The sequence below is a fragment of the Olea europaea genome, chromosome 14 (genome assembly GCF_002742605.1).
Source record: "Olea europaea var. sylvestris chromosome 14, O_europaea_v1, whole genome shotgun sequence".
In the NCBI taxonomy this organism is placed as follows: domain Eukaryota; kingdom Viridiplantae; phylum Streptophyta; class Magnoliopsida; order Lamiales; family Oleaceae; genus Olea; species Olea europaea.
Window position 1 is genome coordinate 5,591,430 of NC_036250.1, and position 8,238 is coordinate 5,599,667.

Sequence of the window (8,238 nt, forward strand, 5' to 3'; positions counted from 1 at the left end):
ACAGCATCGTTCACAGAAATGCCACAGAATATTCACAATGAGGGGGTGAGTGATTTTTTTGGGATTTTTTTATTACACCATGAGACCCTCCCATGTGAGTGTCTGGAGCAATTTTGTGAGAAAAATTTCTGCGCAAACATTTTTGAATATATTTACCCTATCAATAACGATTGGTGACCTGTAGCAATTTTCTATGTTGGATGCAATCCACTAAAATCGTTACAAGTTTTACCTGAAAATTTTGTTGAAACCATTGGCAAATAAATTTTGTTTGTGTTTGTGCATGTAGAATAAGATCAAGAAATCGCAAATTGAATCTTATTGTTAATAAATTTAAAGTCTGCTTCATGAATTCTTTTCTCATTCCCTGCAATTCGTCCATATTTTACTAAAACATATTCCAATACAACAAATCTTTTGCTACACAAACATACCATATTAACTTTTTTCTTCGTTTCTATCTACTAATTTTTTTACCAAACTCTATGAAAATTGCATCACATTCACTCTTGTAAAAGAACAGATACCTAGATCAATGTAAAACATGTCTAATCTTTTTTATCATTGTCCACTCACTAATCTTCAATCAATATTCGTCCACTTATTAGTACATATGATTATTGATACTATAAAAAATCATACCTGTGATCTTGACAATCGAGAATAAGCACGAATAAGATCTTTCGGTACCTGAAACAAAGGCGTTGAGTTGTGTCCTCCTCATCCCTTCGATGCTTAAATTATAGAGAGAATTTGTGTGTGAGGCTATAAATTGAAAACTATGTAAAAAGCATACCTGAATAATGAACTTTGGTCCTATTTTATATATGTCGATAATTGAATTCTAAAAGGATCCAACCACCTGTAATCATTATCCTTACCACACGAGATATCTGTATTATATTGAAAGTGTTCTATTTTAGTTTGAATCAAACTATGATGGGTAAGTAATTTGGATGAAGATAAATGTTATGGAGTGTTATAGTCAAAGCGAGATTGACGTTTCTAGAAAGTGAGAGATAAGGTAAGGGTTTCGATCTCATGACGTCCAATCCGACCTCTCAAGGCAAACCTATACGTCTAGCCCGACCTCGAAGCTTGGATAATGGGGAAAAGACAAGATCGAGCTTTTTGAGTTCGAGCTTGAGTGTTACAATATTTTGGGAACATCACAAGCCCCCTTGCATCCAGATCACAGCTGGCGGTTACTTGCATGGCCTTTCCACCACTTTTTAGCCTCCTTTTTTATATGCTAGGCCAATTAGCCCATAATAGGTAAAAGCTCTTGATATATTTCTTCATCTTATGTAAAAGTCTCGGAATCAACCTCTTGATGATGGTTTTCGATATGAAATTCTTGTCAAGGTACAACTATTTCGTGTACTCATGTACAAAGGAGAGATTCAGGACACTCTATTAAGGATTGGAAAGAACACTTCCAATCCTTAATATGATCCTGAACTTGAGATCGAGCTAATGCTTTGCTTTTCTTTTTACATAAATAGAAACGTCTTTCTACTTATCTTAGCTCTTTGTAAACTTACACAACAAGGCCAACAGCCCGAAGCCCAAAGCATCTGTCCCATTGAGAAGAAAGAAGAGGGTGAGAGAGGTCAATCCTAAGAATGTCATAAGTGGGGTCGGACAGACCTCGAGGGCAGAAAGCCCAATCTCTCTACCACGACCCACTCCTAGATCAAATGTCTGAGTTTCTACTCCTCGGGGCATGTCGGAGATTGTTGACTTGCATTACGACGTTATTCCTTAGAGCTCGATGGAAGAATACGTCGAATGCTCATTGATCTTGAGCATTGTGAATAAATATGCTGAATAAGTCGATCATAATGAAAAGGTGAAGACCCTTAAGCTGCTGACTCTAAAGGTTTGATCTCAGTCTATATTAGTATTTGTTCATCTTTCATGATTGATCTAACATTGATCTTGGTTTTCCCTTTTCAGACTTTTAGCGTGGCTGGAGGCTTTACCCTGAAAGGGAGAAATACCTCGAGTAAGTTGGATGAGGTCGATGAGGAGAACAAGTAGAACAAGAACTGAATCCACAAGCTTATGGTAAGCATGACCTGGTAAGGATAGAAACTCGAAAAGCTCAGGACCAAGGGGTGCTGCAAAGGATGAGGTCAAAAAGACCAAGCTCGAGCCCATGCAAGCTAAGAAGGGCATTGAGGACAAACTAGCTAGGGCTTGAGCTTAGGTAAAGGAAGACTTCAAGAAGTCAGAAGAGTTTGGGACGCTACTAGGGCAATATGGCGCAGGCTCCTATCATTATGGCCTAAGGCTTGATGGTTCAGTTTTGCGAACCAAGCTCTATGAAGACTTGAAGCCTGTCGTCGAAGAGCTTAAGTCGGTCAACGAGCTCGAGCTTTTGGTATCAGAGGTCTAGGATGAAGACGATGAGGAGGAGGCCAAAACTCATGACCAGGGTGACCCTGCGAATGCCACCGACCTAGATTAGGCCCTTACCTCGAACGCTCTTATTTTTTGAAAATGTAACAAGTACATTGCTCGATCTGGGTTTATTTTTTGAAAAATGTCTATTTTTCAATTTTTGTCGTCTAATGCAATTGTTACTTGTTACATGTGCCTTTAATTTGTTCACAAAAATCGAGCTCGATACAAATAAATGTCAATCTCTTAATCTAAGCAAAGTTGAGCGTTTGGCAACTATGGTGAGCACGCAATAACTCAAGCTTTTGATGTCGAGGCAATAGATAGGCTACCTGTTAACTATTTTTGGCAAGTTTGGGCTTTTGTAAAAGTGACTTTTTTAGTTTTGATAGGTGAAGCTCGAATGTTCTACTTGCCTTTGACAAGTAGCTTGAGCTTTTATGAGCTGTTATATCTTTAATAGGTAGAGCTCGAGTACACAACTTGTCCATTGTCTTTGACAAGTAGCTCGAGCTTTTGTAGAAGCTTGAATGTATTTTAAGCTTTAATAAGTAGAACTTGATCATACGACTTGTCATTGTATTTGGACAAATAGCTCGAGCTTATGCAAATGCCGCAATATTCTTAAAAGCATACAACATCCATTATTATAGACAAGTAGCTCGAGCGTTTATGTAAAAACCTGTAATATTTTTTAGCTACAATTGGTAGAGTTCGAGCATATGAATTGTCCATTATTTTTGGACGAATATCTCAAGCTTATGTAAAAAGCTGTAATATTTTTAACATTTCGATAAGTAGAGTTTGAGGCTATTTGTTGGTGAAGGTCGAGTCGAAAAGGTCAGGAATAGCTACATGTTTATTCGCAACCTTATGCTAAATTGATGTATTAGTTGCATGTATATGGCATGGTCTTACGCTAAATTGATGTTTTTGGGCAATTTTTTTTATTGTAAAAGCAAACTCTTATATCATAATAAAGTAAATGTTCAGGGGCACCTAGGCCCTAACTAATGAAACCGAATGCTGTTTGAGGACATGTAAGCCCGAACTAGAAAAAGAAACTGCCTAAGGCTTTGCAAGACCGATCTATAAAAATTAACTGCCCAAGGGTATGCAAGCCCAACAGTACGAAAACTAAGTAATAAAAAAAAATTTGGGCTATGGCCAACTACTTGTAATAAATTTTTAGGTTGTCGACATTCCAAGGTCTTAGGAGCGGCTTTCTAGAAATATCCCTTAAGTTGTATGCTTTGCTTTCCAATCTTCGTATGACTTTAAAGGATCCTTTATATATCAATCTGAGTTTCACTGGAGGATGATCGGCAGCTTCCACTTTTATAAGGACTAAATCCTCAATTCTGAATCTTCTATACTGACTTTACCATTAAGTACCTTATTGTTTTATTTTGATAACTTGTAGCTCTTAGTGAAGCCTATTTTCTTACTTTTTCAAGTAAGTTAAGATGTTCAATCGTTTATCCTTAGAATTGGGCTCGAGTCTCTTCAATGTAGGAAAGCTGACTTCAATTGGAATTGTATCCTCTATGCTAAAGGCTAACATGAAATGGGTCTCTTCAGTTGTTGTCTTATGGGAAGTCCTGTATGCCCAAAGTATGGAGAACAACTCTTTGGGCTAACTACCTCTAGTATCTCCAATCCTTGTTCGAAGTTTTGTAGTATAATCTAATAGTTACTTCGGCGAGGCCCTTGCTCTAAGGGTGTGAGACTGAGGCCGGGCAATGGTCAATCACGAGGTTGGCACGAATATCTCTGAATTGTTAATTATCAAATTGCCTTCCATTATCTGTTATGAGCACCTTGGATATCCCGAATCTACACACAATGGCCTTCCATGTAAATTACCCGAGCTTGGGCTCCAAGATTGTTGCTAGGGATTTGGCCTCTACCCAACTCATAAGGTATTCTACTGTCACCATAATAAATTTTAGTTGACCTCTTGCCGAGGAAAAATATCCGAGAATGTCGATTATCCATTGCTCGAAAGGAGCTGAACAATGGATGGAAGCTAGCTCTTTCGACGGGAATGTGTATGATATTGCAAAATTTCTGGCACTTGTCGTACCTCATTACTAGTCTGATGTATCTTCCTTCATGCTATGCCAATAATATCCATATCTTACAAGCTTGTAGGCAAGAGCTTGAGCTCCTCATTGGTTCCCACATACACGATTGAAATGATTTTAGGGATGTCAACGAATCGAGTCAAGCCGGATCGTGAGCCAAAAATAAGGCTTCGGCTCGGCTCAAGCTTTTTGAAGATGGGCTTTTTTGCCCTAGTCGAGCAAAAGCTCGGCCAAAAATTCAAGACTCGACTTGAAATGGGCCGAGCCGAGCCGACTTGATTTTTTTTTTCAGAAGGCAGCTGGCTACCTTTGTTTAAAGGGAGCAGCCAGCTGCCTTTCACGCTACTTTACTTGTTCTTTTTTTTTGCTCGAGCTGGCCCGCGAGCCACATGGGCTGGCTCGAGCTCTGCCCGGCACCCCAAGATGGGGCTCGGTTTGATCGAGCCGAGTCGGCTTAAGCTTTTCACGGGCCGAGCCCTCGAGCCTTTTTGCCATCCTTAAGTGATTCGGAAGGTCTAGGAAATCTTAGGCAAGGAAGTGTAATATTTCTACAAAATAAAACTCCTTCAATAATACAGTACCTTGGTGCTCGAAACCTAATGCTCCTTGTTGTCCGAAGGTCACATGGTAGGTTCCCATTATTTATGAATTCGATTATTAGGTCCATCCAAGATGACTCATGATCAATGTCCATAACGCTTATCTTCTGATTTATACTAGATTCTATCACCATCTTGATGCGTACCGTTATGTTCCCATGAAAACGAGCCTAGATAATGCATTGGCTTTGCAATTGTCTCGGGGCAATTTTCAAAATTTGACGACTCTTGAAATGCAACTTTAAACAATATAAGCTCTTTTTTTCATCTTTTCTTTCAAAAGTACCCTTAATCTATCCAACTACTAGCTATAAGTCGCTAAAAACTTTGAAGTATTTAAGCTCAATATTGTATGCAAGTTCTATAGCTATGATAATAGCTTCATACTCTGCTTCATTATTAGTGGGTTCGAATTCGAACTTGAGTGCACATTAGATTTTTATAGTTTTGTCCGAGATAGAGATGTTGACCTCGGTTCCAGAATTCAAACCTAAGTATACGTTGGATTTCTATAATTTTGTCCGAGTTAGTGATGATGACCCAGCTCCCGATCCCGAACTGTTTGATGCTCCGCCTACAAAAATTTCCCAAATTCCAAGGTCTTGTTCGAGGCATTATCCTTTGGCCCTTAAGGCCTTGGGTTGAGTTCTATTATGAAGTTAACCAAAGCCTATACCTTAATTGCGGGTCGTGGCTTGAACTCTATATCAAATTCACCAAGTTCAATTGGCTTCTGAAATATGTTTATGAGGGGTTGATCAGTGAGTACAACAATGGATGAGATTGAAAGTAATGTCGTAGCTTTTTGGTAGCTTTGACCAAGGCGAAAGCAAGCTATTCAGCTAATGTATACTGAGTTTCTAAATCAAGAAGTACTTTACTCACAAATAAATGGGTTGCTAAACATTTCCTTTTTCTTTTACCAATACCCCCACTCACAGTGTTTTGAGAAATGGCCAACTGTAATAACACAGAGTTACTAGGTTCTGGCTTGGCGAGAACTGGAGGTGTTGCCTATGATTGTTTAAGTTCTTGGAAGGTTGAATTACATTCCTCATTCCAATCAAAGCTTTGGTTGTCCCTAAAGACTCTGAAGAAGGTGAAGCACCTATCTGTCGCTCAAGATACGAATCTGTTCAAAGCTGCCACTCGACCTATTAATTTTTGAATGTCCCTTTTGTTCTTGGGAGTTCCATAGATATCAAGTCCTGGATATTGTCAGGATTTGCGTCCATCCTTCAGTGTGTGATCATCAAACCTAATAACTTGCCTGATGCCACTGTAAATGTACATTTTGTTTAATTAAGTTTCATCTTATATTTTCATAGTGTAGTGAAGACCTCCTCGAGGTCAGAAATATGATCATTTACTTGTTTGCTGTTAACCACCATATTGTCTATATAAGCCTCAAAATTCTTCCCAATCAAGTCAGTAAAGACCTTAATGATAAGTCTCTGATATGTTGCTCGTGTTTTTTAATCCAAAAGGCGAGACCTCATAACTATATATGGCTGAATCATCCATGAACGAAGTCTTTTCCTGATCCTTTTCAGTTGTGAAGATTTGGTGATATCCAAAGAAAGCATAAAAAAATTCATAATTTATTACCTGATGTGTTATCCACAAGATTATCAATTTGAGGTAAGGGATAACTATATTTAGGGCATACTTTATTTAAGTCAGCGAAGTCAATGCAAACTCGCCATTTTTCGTTGGCTTACTTGACAAGAATGACATTGGCGAGCCAATCGGGGTACTGTACTTCCCAAATGAATTATGCATTAGCGAGCTTAGCAATTTCTTCTCGTATTACCTCCAACCATTCTAGTGCAGACTGTCTCTTCCTTTATTTGACAGGTCTTGCATATGGGTTTATATTAAGTTAGTGCACTGCAACTTTAGGGTCAATTCCAGGCTTGTCTTCAACTTTCCAAGCAAATATGTCAATATTATGAGAGAGAAAGCTAATAAGTTCAACCATGGTTGTAGCATCAAGAACTCGACCGACGATAATTTTTCTACCAGGTTCGAGCGACCTCCACCAGTTCTTCCACTAAGGCAGGTCTTTCACGATGCTCAAGATCAACCTCAAGCTACGAAAGTTACATGATGTCAGCTTTGAATTCCTGAATGCTAGTAACATAGCATTGTCTAGCCTCTGTTTGGCTACCCCGAACTACCCCAGCTCCGTTACTTGTAGGAAATTTCATTACTAGGTGAAAAGTTGAAATAATAGCCCTTATTCTATTAAGTAATGGCCTCCCAAGTATGGCGTTGTAGGCCATTAGAGCACAGACTACCTGGAAGGTTGTGATGTATGTTACCTATTTTTCTTCTGATCCCAAGGTAAAGGGTAATCCAACAATGCCTTCTAGAGTAATAACTCCACCACCGAACCCTTGAAGGGAGGGTTTTAACCTGCTTGAGTTGTTTGGCTGAAATACCTATCTGAATGAAAGTCTCATGGGATAACACATTAACTGAGCTTCTATTATCCAACAGAATTTTTTACCTCAGAATTAGCGATGATCGCTGATATAACCAAGTCATCATCAAAAATAATGTCTTGCCTTGGCCTACCTCGAGAAGGATCCTAATGTAGGTTAGACTCATGTGGCCTTTTATGCTTGGGCTTACTTGATGACAGGGCATCTCTCCTTAGAAACATAGTTTCCTTCATATTAATATACTTCTCAACTTGAGTAAAGAGGTTTGTTACTGACTTGGAGAGAGTATTTAACAAAGACATCTTAAATGCTTCACACCTTATGGCATATATCAAAGCAAAGATAGCGGTTGTGATATGTAGATCGAAAATCTGAAGTCTCTTGTTATTAAATCTCATCATAAAGTTGTGAAATGTTTCATTGGGTCCTTGATGCATCTGCATGAATGATGCGACTGTCTTCGTGATACGCTTGCTGCATGCAAAGAAAGCGGAGAATTTATTGACCAATTCTAACAAAGAAGCTATGGAGTTCGTTCCAAACCAATCCCTAGCTGCATTAGTGGGTGTCTGAGGAAAGGCCTTGCACATTACCGCATCATGTGCAATCTGCAAGTTTATGATATCTGTATATATGTTAAGATAATTGATGGGATCAGTTGTTTTATCATACTCCTTTACCCCAGATACTTAAACTTGT